This window comes from Eubalaena glacialis, chromosome X (genome assembly GCF_028564815.1).
Source record: "Eubalaena glacialis isolate mEubGla1 chromosome X, mEubGla1.1.hap2.+ XY, whole genome shotgun sequence".
Taxonomy (NCBI): Eukaryota; Metazoa; Chordata; class Mammalia; order Artiodactyla; family Balaenidae; genus Eubalaena; species Eubalaena glacialis.
In genome coordinates this window covers 59,293,713-59,310,916 of record NC_083736.1, presented here as the reverse complement: position 1 = coordinate 59,310,916, position 17,204 = coordinate 59,293,713, and positions in this window count along the sequence as shown.

The window sequence follows — 17,204 nt, the reverse complement described above, 5'->3', positions numbered from 1 at the left end:
CACAGCCATGCCCGTTCATTTACGTATTGTCTGTGGCTGCTTTTGCTTTATAACAGCAGAGTTGAGCAGCTGCGGTAGAGATCATATAACCCACAAAGACTAAACTATTTACTATCTGGCCTTTTTCAGAAAATGTTTGACTACCCCTGCACTAGAGGACTGAGAAAAAGACTCTGGGAGCTAATTTAATTCTTCCCAGGACGGGGCAGAGGGTGGTAGTGGAGGGGGACAGATAAAGCCATATAGAGTGGCACAGGGACCTGTACCTCAGAGGCAGAGTGTGAGTCTCCATCTCTCCACTGTGGCCATGCTCTGCACATTTGGGCCTTTGGGCAAGTGCTGGCTCACTCACCTACAACTTCCATGGAACACTCACAGAGCTCCCTGTACCCCCATGTACACACACAGTCATAATTTTCCCACATTTTTTCCACATCAGAGAAGGACCTTGGGGCTTCCCTGGTGGTACAGTGGTTAAGAATCCGCCTGCCTATGCAGGGGACACGGGTTCGAGTCCTGGTCAGGGAAGATCCCACGTGCCGCGGAGCAACTAAGCCTGGGTGCCACAACTACAGAGCCTGCGCTCTAGAGCCCGTGAGCCACAACTACTGAAGCCCGCGCACCTAGAGCCCGTGCTCCGCAACAAGAGAAACCACTGCAATGAGAAGCCTGAGCACCTCAATGAAGAGTAGTCCGCGCTCGCCACAACTAGAGAAAGCCCGTGCATAGCATCGAAAACCCAATGCAGCCATAAATAAATAAATTTATAAAAAAAAAAAAAACAAAGAAGGACCTTACTCAGAGAGGGATGTCAAGGACCAGGTGCCCATGCCATACTCGCCCCACTGGTAGAGCATGTCTGACAGGGCACTCATGCTGACCCAAATCACCTTCTCATTGGTCTCAAAGAGTGCATTCAGGAGGGCTGGCAGCTAGACCTGAAGATTACACTGGGTCGCCACACACAGACACATTACATCAGGAAGTCCCCTCAGAGATCCGTGGGTCTAAATGCATCCATCTCCATTTACATATGGGAAAACTGAGGGCAAAAGAGAGGTAGAAATTTTCTCAAGTTCGCACAAATTGATGGCTGAACTGGGACCAGATCCTAAGTGTCCTGACTCTTGAAACAAAGTGCTAGGCATCTAGTGCAAACCCTTTACAGATGGGGAAAGTAAGTTCCAGGGAGGTGAAGAGACTTGCTCAGGCTCACACTGCATGTTAGGGACAGATCTGGGACAAAAATTCAGGGTGGCTAAATCCCAGACCAGTGTTCTTTCAAAACAAGGTTAGGCATCTAACCCAAGTGCTCAGAGAGAGGCCTATCTAAGATCCCCCAGGCCTTAATGAAAAAGTCAGGGGTCTTTCCATTAAGCCATACTGCCTATCATGGAGCACTCTAGTGCTCCCCCTCCAACAAGGAGAGGGGAGTGATAAGGAGCCTGGCTGTCCCAGCCTCCCCAGTCCCAGAGGATGGCCTATGCCAAGAGGGGACTGGGGTTGTGGTGCTAGAGCAGTCTTCCCTTCCTCCTTCTGCTATGCTCCCCACTCTACATTTGGGCCCTCTGCACTCATCTTCTCCAGGGTGGGAAAGATGTTGCTGAAGGCATGCAGGCTCACCACCCTTACCATCAGGCTCCTGTCAGACAAGCCTTTACGCATGTAGCTCAACTCCAAGTCTCAAGGCAAGAGCTTGGACATCAGGAAGCTTTAAAGATAAGCTGGAAGAGTCAGTCCCTGAGGTCTCTGGCCCCACTGTCACCTTTGCCAGGTTCCTTCACTCAGACCTCTGTCCTTGCCTTGATTTTTAAATTTTTGCCCAGGAGACATGGACCTCAACTTAGACTGTAAAAATCAGGTAGTGCAGTGTGGGAGTGTGCAAGTGTGCAGTGCAGGTCTCCTCTGAATAGAGAACCTTAGGAAAAGGAAAGAGAACTGTTTCGAGAGTCAGGGGACTTGAGTTCTAGTCCAGACTCTGCCACTGAGTCCCTCAGCGATCTGAGCAAGCCACTTTCTCTCTCTGGGGCTTAACCCTCACCTGCAGAAGACATCTCCCTCCCTTTATCCCTCATCCTTATTGTGCCCATTGACCAGCCAGTTGGCCACTAAGTATCTCATCCTACCTGTCAGGCCAGGCACATAATTCTGGGACTTTATTAAGTCCCTCAGAGGGAGGAAGCTATCCAGAACATTGAGCTCAAAGATGCAATGAATCTGGGTGGTCAGAGTAAGGATGTTGTGGGAGTACATAGCCTTCATGACTTCTTGGTACCCTGGGACAGAGAGCATCTCAAGCATGGTGTTCATGACATGCAAGAGACAGATAATCAGAAGAGTAAGGCAGTCTCCCTGACCCAGTGGAGTGAGGGCTTCTTGGGCTGGGAAGCAGAAGGGTAGGTGGTATCTTTGTGGGCTGCATGCCTTTGAGAAAAACACCTAATTTCTCCGGTCTTCTCCGTATCCAGGAAGAGTAGCTGCTGCCTACCCTGCCCTAGCTTTCCAAATTCTTATGCAGAGTGGGGAAATGACATCTATGAAGAGCTTGGAGTTCAGATAAGGGAAAGTCTGGCTAGAATAAGAGGAGTTGGCCCAGATGCAAGATCTTCCCTCCTCCAGAGACTTGCTTGGCTTCAGAACTCAAGTATCTTTCTTCTCCATTGTATGGGAGGAAAAATTTTCCTCTACCCTTCTAGCTTCTTTTGGCTGGTCTAATAACCAAAGTTACATAAGACAGATTAACAGGGAAAAAAACAACAAATTCAATTTCATACATACTGAGGGCCCATAGGTATAGGACCTAAGAAGTGACTGAAACAGACTGTTTATACACCTTTTTAGACAAAGAATCGATTATTTGTGAAGTTTTGACAAAAAGAGAAGCGTTTTTGCTTGGGGTGGCAAATTAATGGAAAAGTAACAGAGTTTGTTTATACAGTTTTCTTGGCCTCGAATTCCCTATCTCTGGCGATAAGGATGCCTATCCTCCCAGCATAGCGAAGATACCTTCCCATGGGAAATTTGTTTCTTGCTTTCAGAGGAACAAAGGAGGGTCAGAGTATTTTTCTTTTACTGGCTGTTTCTCAAATAATTTTAATTCAAAATAATCAATAGGCCACCTTGGCACATTTGGGGGCAAGCCTGCCCCAAGCCCCATCACCATCAAATTTTATTCCCCCAGGAGTTAGCCCCTTTTGCCCAAGCAAAAGAGAGCATTGGCAGCAACCCAAAGCCAGAGACTTTGAGTAGGTTCTCTTGACCTCCTAGATATCCTCCAGGGATAGCCTCTTCTCCAGTTTCTCCAGCAGAAGCTGGAAGATCTTGGGGCAGACTCAGGAGTTGGTATCCACTGCCTTTCTCAGCTCTGTCTACAGCACCGTCCAGTGAGTTTAGGCCAGGTCCAGTGAGCACCCAGGAACACACACAGGCTGTAGGACACTAGTTTATTTTCTCACTAATCCATTCCACAAACATTCCCAGAGCTCCTACTCTGAGCCAGACACTGTCCAGCATCAGGAACACAACGGAGACTAGGACCTAGTCTCTACCATGAGGAGTGCTGTAACACATGAAAAAATAATCATAATACCCTCCATATCATTGTCGCATGTCCTTTTGGGAATGTGGCAGTGTTTGAATTAATACATACTATATGGAATATGCATATGTAAATATGTGTTCTGTTAGAGGGATGCACAGAGTGCTAGTGAAGTTCAAAAGAGGGGAAACAGACCAGGACTCAGAGACAAGAGGACATTTGAACTGAGTCTTAAAGATGAGTAGTTTTCCAGGAAAGGGGGATGATGGAAAGTCCAACTGGAGGAAATGCCATGTGCAAAAGCAGGCACAGAGGCATGAAAGGGGATGGTGGTTTCCAGAATAACAAGGGATTCCATGGAGCTAAAATATGAAAGAGTGGAGAGGTAGGAGGTAGGGGCCAAGGTTGAAAAGACTGGTGGAGGCTTGATTATGAAGGCCTTGAACGCCGTGTTAAATTTGGATTTTTTTTTTTCTGATAATAGCAAGGAATCAATAGAAAAAATTTTTATTTAGTTTGGTTTTTAGAGCAAAGCATCCTTAAGCAAAGGGATTCCAGTGTCTTTAATCAAGACTGAATTCTTAGGATTTCCCTGGTGGCCCAGTGGGTAAGACTACACCCTCCCAATGCAGGGGGCTTGGAATCAATCCCTGGTCAGGGAACTAGATCCCGCATGCATGCCACAACTAAGAGTTTTCATGCCGCAACTAAGAGCCCGCGTGCTGCAACTAGAAGATCCTGCGTGCCACAACTAAGACCCAGCGCAGCCTAAATAAATACATAAACAAACAAATAAATAAATAAATAAAAGACTGTATTCTTATGCCCTCCTGAGAGCAATGTTTCTCAAATTATGGTGAGTTCTGAAATAGATTTTTAAAAGGTCAGCCTTTTTAAAAAAATGAAATAGAAAAGAATAGATAACTTCAGAGTACATCACACATGGTGAGGGTAGCTACTGTTTCGTGAAACTTTCGTTTAAGGTATGTATGTGTGCACGCGTGCACATGTGTGCGTGTCCCCACATCCATGAAGGGGGGTGGTATGTAAAATGTATTTCTTAGTGTGGGTCTCTGTCAAAAAGCTTGAAAACCATAGCCCTAGAAGCCTAGGCTCTGAGATATGAGGAATTCCAACCCCATTCCCAGACATCTCTGATCTAACTCTTTCCAGGAAAGAGTCAGACCCCAAGCCTAGTCAGACCTAGTCAGTCAGACCCCAAGCCTAGTACCTGGTCATGGTGGCAGGAAACTCCAGAAAAGTAGGGGAAAATTCCTGCAGTGATACCAAGCTAGATGGGAGATGGCCTGGAGCTCAATCTCCTTCACTTTGGTGATGTGCATGAAGGAGAATTGTTGGTAAATCCGCTTGTCAGTGCCAGTCACTTGGAAGGGGGAACATCAACTGGACATGAGCTGGGTTTGAGGGAGACGCTCATCACCATCCACCCTCAGTCTTGCAGTTCTCTGAGAAAAACCACATGAATTGGATTTTCAAATGTACTTTGTGAGGGGGAGGGGGATGAATAAGCAGAACACAGAGGGTTTTTGGGGCAGTGAAAATACTGTGTATGACACTATAATATAATAATTGGTACATGTCATTATACATTTGTCCAAACCTATGGAATGTGCAACACCAAGAGTGAACCCTAAGGTAAACTATGGACTTTGGGTGGTTGTGATGTGTCAATGTTATATCATTCCTGGTAAAAAAGAAAGTATCATTCTGGTGAGTGATGTTGATATGGGGGAGGCTATTCATGTGTGAGGACTGGGGAAATCTCTGTACCTTCCTCGCAATTTGCTGTGAACCAAAAATTGCTGTAAAAAAATAAATGAAGTCCTTTTAAAACAGTTCTTCCCGTGAAAAAAGTGAGGTATTTTTTTTCTCCTAAAGAGAATTTTTTTTTTTTATAAAAGCTTCTAGCATAAATTGAGAGTAGCAAAATTCTATGCTTATTGTCAGAAGCAACTTTTTGAGAGTGGCTAGTTCTGAAGAGAATTAATAAGGAAGACTTCATTTCTTACAAGACCTAACAAGGAAGTAAAAAAGTTAATTAAGGGAACAGTCTGACTCAAAGATAAGGTTTCAGGGAGAGGTTGGAAGAATCCTTAAGCTTAAGTGCTAATAGTTAAGGATTTGTGAGGAAGGTACTAGGGCTTGGTAATTTCCATGCACATTCCTTGTATATTCCTCACAAATTACTGATGTTAGTAAAAACATCAATTCATTATACTGTCTTTTTAAATTTATTTATTTATTTATCTATTTTTTGGTTGCATCAGGTCTTAGTTGCGGCACATGGGATCTTTTGTTGCAGGGCGCAGGCCTCTCTCTAGTTGTGGTGCGTGGGCTCCAGAATGTGCGGGCTCAGTAGTTGCTGTGTACAGGCTCTCTAGTTGTGGTACATGGGCTCCAGAGCACATGGGCTCCAGAGTGCATGGGCTCTGTAGTTGTGGCACGTGGGCTCTCCAGTTGTGGCACGTGGGCTTAGCTGCCCTGCAGCATGTGGGATCTTAGTTCCCTAACCAGGGATCGAACCAGGGTCTCCTGCATTGCAAGAAGCATTCTGAACCACCAGACCACCAGGGAAGTCTCCCATTACACTGTCTTAAATTGACGTTTTATATTGGGGAAATGTGAACACTGATATGCTATTTGATTATTGTTTAACGTGTGACAGTGTCATTGTGGATATATATGTGTGTGTGTGATATATATATATATATATATAAAATGTGTCCTTTTCTTTTAGAAATACATACTGAAGTGTTTGTGGATGAAGAACTATGATGTCTAGGACAATCGAGCTGGGGCGGGGGGTGTTACAGATTAAATCGTTAGTTGAGTTAGGACCTGTGCAGAAGGGGAGTGGCAGAACGTGGAAAGGAGGGCCTCTGGAGTGTGGAGTCCTGGAGTTTGGAGTTTAATTGGGTTTCAAAAAGACCTTGACAACATCTCCATGATATCCTTGTGAAGAAGCAGAAATATAAGCTGAGGAGACCTTCAAGATGGCAGAGCAGTAAGACATGGAGACCACCTTCCTCCTGCAAAATACATCAGAAATACATCTACATGTGGAACAATTACTACAGAACACCTACTGAATGCTGGGAGAAGACCTAAGACTTTCCAAAAGGCAAGAAACTCCCCACGTACCTGGCCGTGTGCCTGACAAGGTCTTGGTGCTCCGGAGGGGTGTCAGGCCTGTGCCTTTGAGGTGGGAGAGCCGAGTTCAGGACATTGGTCCACCAGAGATCTCCCAGCTCCACGTAATATCAAATGATGAAAGATCTGCCAGAGAGCTCCATCTCAATGTTAAGACCCAGCTCCACTCAACGACTAGCAAGCTACAGTGTTGGACACCCTATGCCAAACAACTAGCAAGACAGGAACACAACACAACCCATTAGCAGAGAGGCTGCCTAAAATCATAATAAGGTAACAGACACCCCAAAACACACCACCGGACATGGTACTGCCCACCAGAAAGACAAGATCCAGCCACATCCACCAGAACACAGGCAATAGTCCCCTCCACCAGGAAGCCTACACAACCCACTGAAACAACCTTAGCCACTGGGGGCAGACAAAACAAACAACAGGAACTATGAACCAGAAGCCTGTGAAAAGGAGACCCCAAACACAGTAAGTTAAGCAAAATGAGAAGATAGATAGAGAAACACACAGCAGATGAAGGAGCAAGGTAAAAACCCACCAAACCAAACAAATGAAGAGGAAATAGGCAGTCTACTGAAAAAGAATTCAGAGTAATAATAGTAAAGATGATCCAAAATCTTGGAAATAGAATGGAGAAAATACAAGAAAGGTTTAACAAGGACCTAGAAGAAGTAAACAGCAAACAAACAATGATGAACAACACAATAAATGAAATTAAAAATACTCTAGAAGGAATCAATAGCAGAATAACTGCAGCAGAAGAAAGGATAAGTGACCTGGAAAATAAAATAGTGGAAATAACTAGTGCAGAGCAGAATAAAGAAAAAAGAATGAAAAGAATTGAGGACAGTCTCAGAGACCTCTGGGACAACATACAATATTAAACACACCAACATTCAAATTATAGAGGTCCCAGAAGAAGAAGAGAACAAGAAGGGGATTGAGAAAGTATTTGAAGAGATTATGGTTGAAAATTTCCCTAATATGGGAAAGGAAATAGTTAGTCAAGTCGAGGAAGCACAGAGAGTCCCATACAGGATAAATCCAAGGAGAAACATGCCAAGACACATATTAATCAAACTATCAAAAATTAATTACAAAGGAAAAATATTAAAAGCAGCAGAGGAAAAACAATAAAAAACATACAAGGGAATCCCAATAAGGTTAACAGCTGATCTTTCTGCAGAAACTCTGCAAGCCAGAAGGGCATAGCAAGACATATTTTAAGTGATGAAGGAGAAAAACCTACAACCAAGATTACTCTACCCAGCAAGGACCTCATTCAGATTCAACGGAGAAATTAAAAGCTTTACAGAAAAGCAAAAGCTAAGAGAATTCAGCACCACCAAACCAGCTTTCCAAGAAATGCTAAAGGAACTTCCCTACGCAGGAAACACAAGAGAAGGAAAAGACCAACAATAATAAACCCAAAACAATTAAGAAAATGGTCATAGGAACATACATATCGATAATTACCTTAAATGTAAATGGATTAAATGCTCCAACCAGAAGACATAGATTGCCTGAATGGATACAAAAACAAGAGCCAAATATATGCTATCTACAAGAGACCCACTTCAGACCTAGGGACACATACAGACTGAAAGTGAGGGGATGGAAAAAGATATTCCATGCAAATGGAAATCAAAAGAAAGCTGCAGTGGCAATTCTCATATCAGACAAAATAGACTTTAAAATAAAGACTATTACAAGAGACAAAGAAGGACTCTACATAATGATCAAGGGATCAATCCAAGAAGAAGATATAACAATTGTAAATATTTATGCACCCAACATAGGAGCACCTCAATACATAAGGCAAATACTAACAGCCATAAAAGGGGAAATCGACAGTACCACAATCACAGTAGGGGACCTTAACACCCCACTTTCACCAATGGACAGATCATCTAATATGAAAATAAGTAAGGAAACACAAGCTTTAAATGATACATTAAACAAGATGGACTTAATTGATATTTATAGGACATTCGACCCAAAAACAACAGAATACACATTTTTCTCAAGTGCTGATGGAACATTCTCCAGGATAGATCATATCTTGGGTCACAAATCAAGCCTTGGTAAATTTAAGAAAATTGAAATCTTATCAAGTATCTTTTCCGGCCACAACGCTATGAGACTAGATATCAATTACAGGAAAAGATCTGTAAAAAATACAAACACATGGAGGCTAAACAATGCACTACTTAATAACGAAGTGATCACTGAAGAAATCAAAGGGGAAATCAAAAAATATCTGGAAACAAATGACAATGGAGACACGATGACCCAAAACCTATGGGATGCAGCAAAAGCAGTTCTAAGAGGGAAGTTTATAGCAATACAATCCTACCTTACGAAACAGGAAACATCTCAAATAAACAACCTAACCTTGCACCTAAAGCAATTAGAGAAAGAAGAACAAAAAAACCCGAAAGTTAGCAGAAGGAAAGAAATCATACAAATCAGATCAGAAATAAAAGAAAAAGAAATGAAGAAAACGAGAGCAAAGATCAATAAAACTAAAAACTGGTTCTTTGAGAAGATAAACAAAATTGACAACCCAGTAGCCAGACTCATCAAGGAAAAAAAGGGAGAAGACTCAAATCAATAGAATTAGAAGTGAAAAAGGAGAAGTAACAACTGACACTGCAGAAATACAAAGGATCGTGGGAGATTACTACAAGCAACTACAGGTCAATAAAATGGACAACCTGGAAGAAATGGGCAAATCTTAGAAAAGCACAACCTTCTGAGACTGAACCAGGAAGAAATAAAAACAGATGAATCACAAGCACTGAAATTGAGACTGTGATTAAAAATCATCCAACAAACAAAACCCCAGGACCAGATGGCTTCACAGGCGAATTCTATCAAACATTTAGAGAAGAGCTAACACCTATCCTTCTCAAACTCTTGAAAATATAGCAGAGGGAGAAACACTCCCCAACTCATTCTATGAGGCCACCATCACCCTGATATCAAAACCAGACAAAGATGTCACAAAGAAAGAAAACTAGAAGCCAATATCACTGATGAATATAGATGCAAAAATCCTCAATAAAATACTAGCAAACAGAATCCAACAGCACATTAAAAGGATCATACACCATGATCAAGTGGGGTTTATCCCAGGAATGCAAGGATTCTTCAATATACGCAAATCAATCAATGTGATACACCATATTAACAAATTGAAGGAGAAAAACCATGTGATCATCTCAATAGATGCAGAGAAAGCTTTTGACAAAATTCAACACCCATTTATGATAAAAACCCTCCAGAAAGTAGGCATAGAGGGAACTTTCCTCAACATAGTAAAGGCCATATATGACAAACCCACAGCCAACATCGTCCTCAATGGTGAAAAAGTGGAACCATTTCCACTAAGATCAGGAACAAGACAAGGTTGCCCACTCTCACCACTATTATTCAACATAGTTTTGGAAGTTTTAGCCACAGCAATCACAGAAGAAAAAGAAATAAAAGGAATCCAAAGCGGAAAAGAAGAAGTAAAGCTGTCACTGTTTGCAGATGACATGATACTATACATAGAGAATCCTAAAGATGCCAGCAGAAAACTATTAGAGCTCATCAATGAATTTGGTAAAGTAGCAAGATACAAAATTAATGCACAGAAATCTCTTGCATTCTTATACACTAATGATGAAAAATCTGAAAGAGAAATTAAGAAAACACTCCCATTTACCATTGCAACAAAAAGAATAAAATATCTAGGAATAAAACTACCTAAGGAGACAAAAGACCTGTATGCAGAAAACTATAAGACACTGATGAAAGAAATTAAAGAGGATACAAACAGATGGAGAGATATACCATGATCTTGGATTGGAAGAATCAACACTGTGTAAATGACTATACTACCCAAAGCAATCTACAGATTCAATGCAATCCCTATCAAACTAAAAATGGCATTTATCACAGAACTACAACAAAAATTTTCACAATCTGTATGGAAACACAAAAGACCCCAAATAGCCAAAGCAATCTTGAGAAAGAAAAACGGAGCTGGAGGAATCAGGCTCCTGGACTTCAGACTATATTTCAAAGCTACAGCTATCAAGACAGTATGGTACTGGCACAAAAACAGAAACATAGATCAATGGAACAGGATAGAAAGCCCAGAGATAAACCCATGCACATATGGTCACCTTATTTTTGATAAAGGATGCAAGAATATGCAATGGAGAAAAGACAGCCTCTTTAATGAGTGGTCCTTGGAAAACTGCACAGCTACATGTAAAAGAATGAAATTAGAACACTCCCTAACACCGTACACACAAAAAAACTCAAAATGGATTAAAGATCTAAATGTAAGGCCAGACACTATAAAACTCTTAGAGGAAAACAAGCACTCCATGACATAAATCACAGCAAGATCCTTTTTGACCCACCTCCTAGAGAAATGGAAATAAAAACAAAAATAAGCAAATGGGACCTAATGAAACTTAAAAGCTTTTGCACAGCAAAGGAAACCATAAACAAGACAATAAGACAACCCTCAGAATGGGAGAAAATATTTTCAAATGAAGGAATTGACAAAGGATTAATGTCCAAAACATACAAGCAACTCATGCAGCTCAATATAAAAAAAACAAACAACCCAATCCAAAAATGGGTAGAAGACCTAAATAGACATTTCTCCAAAGAAGATTTACAGATTGCCAACAAACACATGAAAAGATGCTCAACATCTAGAGAAATGCAAATCAAAACTACAATAAGGTATCACCTCACACCACTCAGAATGGCCATCATCAAAAAATCTACAAACTATAAATGCTGGAGTGGGTGTGGAGAAAAGGGAACCCTCTTGCACTGTTGGCGGGAATGTAAATTGATACAGTCACTATGGAGAACAGTATGGAGGTTCCTTAAAAAACTAAAAATAGAACTCCCATAGGACCCTGCAATCCCACTACTGGGCATATACCCTGAGAAAACCATAATTCAAAAAGAGTCATGTACCACATTGTTCATTGGAGCTCTGTTTACAGTAGCCAGGACATGGAAGCAACCTAAGTGTCCATCAACAGATGAATGTATAAAGAAGATGTGACACATGAATACAATGGAATATTAGTCAGCCATAAAGAGAAAGGAAATTGAGTTATTTGTAGTGAGGTGGATGGACCTAGAGACTGTCATACAGAGTGAAGTAAGTCAGAAAGAGAAAAATAAATACTGTATGCTAACACATATACATGGAGTCTAAAAAAAAAAGTTTCTGAAGAACCTAGGGGCAGGACAAGAATAAAGACGCAGACGTAGAGAAAGGACTTGAGGACATGGGGAGGGGGAAGGGTAAGCTGGGATGAAGTGAGAGTGTGGCATGGACTTATATATACTACAAATGTAAAATAGATAGCTAGTAGGAAGCAGCTGCATAGCACAGGGAGATCAGCTCGGTGCTTTGTGACTACCTAGAGGGGTGGGATAGGGATGGTGGGAGGGAGACGCAAGAGGGAGGAGATATGGGGATATATGTATATGTATAGCTGATTCATTTTGTTATAAAGCAGAAACTGACACACCATTGTAAAGCAATTTTACTCCAATAAAGATATTACAAAAACAAAAGTCGTTAGTTGATCATTTTGAGCCTGGGTAATGGATATATGAAGTTCATTACATTATTCTCTTTATTTTTGTATACATTAAAATTTTTCTACAATAAAAATTTTAAATAAAAATTTTAAAAGAGGGGACATGCCTGGTGATCCAGTGGATAAGACTTCGTGTTCCCATTGCAGGGGCCCTGGGTTCGATCCCTGGTCAGGGAAGTAGATCCTGCATGCATGCCGCAACTAAGAAGCCCACATGCTGCAACGAAGAACCCGCGTGCCACAACTAAGACCCAGTGCAGCCACAATAAATAAATAAATAAATAAATATTAAAAATTTTTTAAAGAGATTTTTGTTTAAAAATATAATAAATGGGTAGAGAGATATGGCAGGCATAATCAAGGGTCACCCTCTTCTTTGAACCAGTCCCTTCTAACTCAGTCCTTGTGCTGGATTTGATAGTGTCCCCTCAAATTCATATACATCCCAGAATCTCTGAATGTCACCTTGTTTGGAAATAACGTCATTGCAGATGTAATTATTTAAGATAAGGTCATACTGGAGTAAGGGAGGCCCTTAATCCAATATGACTGGTGTCCTTAAGCAACGATGAAAAGAGTCACAGAGACACATAGGGAGAATGCCATATGTATATGAAGACAGAGACATCAAATGGATTTATGCCACCACAAACCAAGGAACGCCAAGGACTACCAGCAACCACCAGAAGCTAGGAGAGAGGCATGGAACAGATTCTCCCTCTAAGCCCCCAAGAAGGAACCCCCACCTTGATTTCAGATTTCTAGCCTCCAGAACTGTGAGAGAATAAATTTCTGTTGTTTTAAGCCACTCAGTTTGTGGTACTTGATTATGGCAGCCCTAGCAAAATAACACAGACATCACTGGCTGCATATGCTCCCCTGATGGCGGTATACCCTGACTGCAGACCAACAGCCTGAGGCTTTGCTTCTCCAAAGTGTAGCCAACAAACCTCCCGGAGAACACAGCAGCACTGTGTGTGCATAGCAGGCTAGAGCAGGGCAATGAAATCACAGACTAAACATGGCACAGTCCATCTTCTTGAGGCACTGATTTCACTCAGTGGATAAATAATTTAGATCTCTATTTTTATACTAAAGGAAACATGGATATAGCATGACATATAACGCAAAACTGGCATGGTTATTTACGATAAAACATGAGGCTTCAAAAAAATGTTGACCCTCAGTTGGCACCAAATTTCCTCCCCAGATCCCCAGGGGCTCAAGGACATTTCCCTCTCCTCTGAGATGTTTTGTGGAAGTGTTTGAAAAGTACTAGCTTGAGGGAAATAAACAGATTTAGAGGTGCTAAGTTTGGAAAGTTAAATACAAAGTTAGGACATTTCCAGATTCTAAGATTTAAATGCTAAGAAAGAAAAAGAAAGAGACTTTAAAGTACAATAAGAAAACCAGGCAAAATTTCTATAACCTCTAAGTGAAGAAACCTTTTCTAAACAAACACCATACAAAATTCAAAAGCCGTAAAAGAAAAGATTGATACATTTTACTACATAACATTTACAACTTCTGCACCACACAAATACATAGGACATAAAATGAAAACACAAGCAGCAAACTAGGAATGTATATTTACATAAAACAGGGAAGGAAGGGACAACTTTCCTCAATAACAAAGAGATCTTATAAATCAATAAAAATAAGGTGAATAATAGTACAAAATGGGAAAAGAGCATGAAGAGGGAGTGTACAGAAAGAGAAATATCAATGAATAATAAAAATGCTCATCTTCAATCATAATGAAAAATATTCAATTTAAAGTGAGATATTTTTCACCTATCAGACTGACAAAGATTAAGAAGTTTGATAATATTCAGTGTGAGTGACAGTATGAAGAAACAATCACTCTTGTACATAGCTAGTAGAAGTGTAAATTGGGCGATCTCTCTCGGGGGCAGTTCATCAATATCTATCAAAAATTCTGGTGTGTATACCCTTTGACCCAACAATTATATGCCTAAGGATTAGCCTGCAGATGTATCGCACCTGTGCATGGACAAGTGTACAGAGATAATCAGTACAGTGTTGTTTCTAGTTTTCCCCTATAAATGGGGAAAATCCCTGAATATTCATCATTTGGGAGCTGGTCAATTAAATTAAGGTATAAACGCTACCTCCAACTATACTTTCATTAAAAACAATGAAGTAAATATGTTTGTACAGATATGGAAAGCTGTCCAAATACAGTTAAGTAAACAAAGCAAGGTATGGTATGAGTTCATTTGTGTAAAAAAACTGTTGTTCTGTATAAACCATTAACATTTTCTGGAAGAAACAGAGGATAAACTGTTACCAGTGGGTTCCCCTGGGGAGTGAACTTTGGCAGTCTGGCTGTTTGCACTGATTAAATGCTTTACTTTGTGAACATACTGCTTTTAAATTAAAAAAAAAGTTAATTTAAAAATAACTTTTACCTACTGCAAAAAATTTTTTAAGGTGAGTACAGTCATGCCAAAGTGATTCAGTGATAGTTTTTGACACTTCCACTGGGAGATGGGTCAGGCTAAAGTCTAAGTGTGAACGTACCTTGGTCAAACCCAAACAGGAGATTTTCTTGCCAGGGTCAACCAGTGTAATTTAGCAGGGGCTGGAGGTAGAGCACTGCACCTAGTATCCTTTATGAATACATTCTAAAAGGCAAGAAAGTCCTGTTTTTCTGGACTCTCACCATTGGTGGCACAAATGCACAGAGCTAAAACCACCTCTGACTGGCTACCACTATGATGAGGCTTTTTCCTCTGTCTCTGTCTTTGTCTCTGTCTCTCTCTCTCTCCGTTTGGCCTCAGCTTTCCAGAAAAGCCCTGCTAAATAGCCCCAGGAGTGCTGAGATTCTGAAGCTGACTTCACCCTTCACTCAGGTCCTGCTAAACCCTGAGGCTTGGGATCAACAGCTTGCCCTGAAATCTCCCATTACCCTCTCTTGGCCTGAGTTCCCATTAAGAAGCCCCCACCCCAAGGAAAGGTTCTGCCTCCATCTCCCCTTGACCATACCACCCAGTCAGAGATTAGGTGAGACATGGGTCTGGAGATAAGGAGCTGTGGCCCTCAGTCAAGTAACAAGAGGCAGCCTGCTCTGGCTTCCTTGCCCAAAGATGAGTCATGTCTGGACCCGGAGAAAGAAAAGGAGGTGGGAAAGAACAGATCCCAGGGTCAAGATAGTCTGCTATGAGGGAGATGTATGTGTCCTCTAACTCAACAACTACTGTTCAAGTTCCTTTCTGCTTCCCAGCAAAGATTTTCACAGAACACTGAACTATCCAACTCCTTGTATGACAGAGGGAAGAGTGAAGCCCACCAAGGGTGAGAAGGTAGCTAAGCCCAGACTGGAATCTGACCCTTCTGCTGCACCATAATGGTGTAAACATAAAACACTCCTTCCAAGGCATATAGATAGGTGTCTTCCTCAGGATCCCCAGAGAGCATGCCCCAAGCAGCCACCAGGTACCTTACCTTGGTGAACACCATAGTATACTAAAGAGGGGAGAGGATCTCTTCAGTCTTAGGGTGGCAGGGTTTTTGAGACCCTACAATTGAGCCTTGTGGAATTTCCTTAGAGAAACCAAGTTGAGTGTTTAGGGAGGAGGTCAGGATTCCAGTGTGTGTGGAATTAGACTATGCATGTAGGCATTATATATTTGGGACTGATATTTGGGTGGTATGCACAGATAGAGCTGTACAGGTTGTTAAAATATTGAAAAACCTCTGTATTGATTGGTATCACCCTTCTCTCCCACCACTGCCACCCTGAACCCTCCCTTGGGACACCTCCTCCCTCAGACCTCCTGATACAATCCAGCAACCAAAGGGTTAATGCCTGGTCTAGCAAAGGGCCTCTAGGACTCTGCTGTAGTACTAAGGTCACTAAAGTTTGAGCATGGTCAGAGTCCCTGCCAGGTGTTAAATATTTTAAATATCATCTCTGATTATCTCCATTTGTTCTGGGGAAAAACTGAGGTTCAGAGGGTGAAATGACGTGGCCAAGGTCACACAGCTAGTGTTATGGGCTGAATTGCGTTCCCCCAAAATTCATATGTGAAGCTTTAACCTCCAGTACCTCAGAATGTGATAGTATTTGGAGAGGTGATTAAGTTAAAATGAGGCCTTTAGGGTGGGCCCTAGTCTGATCTGGATGGTGTCCTTATAAGAGGAAATTTGGACACAGAGACACCTGGGATGCACATGCACAGAGAAAAGACCATGTGAGGACAGAAAGAGAATGTGGCCATCTGCAAGCCAAAGAGAGAGGTCTCAGAAGAAACTAAACCTGACCACACCTTGATCTTGGACTTGTAGCCTCCAGAACTGTGAGAAAACAAATGTCTGTTCTTTAAGCCACCCAGCCTGTGGTGTTTTGTTATGGCAACCCTAGCAAACTAATACAGCTAGGAAATAGCAGAGCCAGGAATTTACCACTCACCCCCACCCCCAGGCCCAAGTTCTGAGCAGCTCTTGCTTCCTCTGCTCATACAATGAAGAGAATAAGCTCTTAAGAGAATCCAATGAGAGAAAGGGATTTGGGACAGTGTCAAGAGATATGACTCCTCAGAATTTATTCTTATCTGCCAGGAGCAATATAAGAGCAGTGCCTTGTGCCACAGTAAGTATTCATGGAATGTGTATGAAGCTAAATGAGGGTACCCTTTGGCACAGGGCCTGAGGGAAGAAATAACAGTTTTCTTAAACCTAGAGTGCCCACATCCCAGAGACTGGTGCTGAAAGGAATTCAGTGGAAGGCTTTCACTGAGCAGTATGAACTAAGGGGTATAACTAGGGCTGCCCAAGTAACCTCCCACTAATTCACTCTCCATACCCACACACTCACACTTACCAACACA